The sequence below is a fragment of the Arachis duranensis genome, chromosome 5 (genome assembly GCF_000817695.3).
Source record: "Arachis duranensis cultivar V14167 chromosome 5, aradu.V14167.gnm2.J7QH, whole genome shotgun sequence".
Classification (NCBI taxonomy): domain Eukaryota; kingdom Viridiplantae; phylum Streptophyta; class Magnoliopsida; order Fabales; family Fabaceae; genus Arachis; species Arachis duranensis.
Window position 1 is genome coordinate 53,404,986 of NC_029776.3, and position 927 is coordinate 53,405,912.

Below are 927 nucleotides of genomic sequence, written 5' to 3' on the forward strand. Positions count from 1 at the left end.
TTCTTTAACCGGAATCTTTGTGGTATAGGCAAGAACTGATGGCGGCATTTAAGAGAATCCGGAAGGTCTAACCTTGTCTGTGGTATTCTGAGTAGGATTCAATGATTGAATGACTGTGACGTGCTTCAAACTCCTAGCAGGCGGGGCGTTAGTGACAGACGCAAAAGAATCAATGGATTCTATTCTGGCTTGACCGAGAACCGACAGCTGAATTCTGCGTGCTGTGACAGAGCATATGCAAACGTTTTCACTGAGAGGATGGGAGGTAGCCACTGACAATGGTGAAACCCTACATGAGCTTGCCATGGAAAGGAGTAAGAAGGATTGGATGAAGACAGTAGGAAAGCAGAGAGACGGAAGGGAAGGCATCTTCATGCGCTTATCTGAAGTTCCTACCAATGAATTACATAAGTACCTCTATCTTTACCTTTATGTTTATTTTCGTTCATCACTATATCCATTTGAGTTTGCCTGACTAAGATTTACAAGATGACCATAGCTTGCTTCAATACTAACAATCTCCGTGGGATCGACCCTTACTCGCGTAAGGTTTATTACTTGGACGACCCAGTGCACTTGCTGGTTAGTTGTGCGAAGTTGTGTAATGCCATGGTACTGAGCTACCAAGTTTTTGGAGTTCATGACCGGGGATTATGAGAGTTGTGAAAAGTATTGTTCACAATTTCGCGCACCAAACATCAGCAGACCTTTGTCAGCCTTTTATCAGAGTTTTGCTCAGGTCCCTCAATTTCAGCCAGAAATTACCTGAAATCACAGAAAAACACACAAACTCATAGTAAAGTCCAGAAATGTAAATTTAGCATAAAAACTAAGGAAAACATCCCTAAAAGTAGCTAGATCCTACTAAAAACTAGCTAAAAACAATGCCAAAGGGCGTATAAATTATCCGCTCATCAGTCTCTCATC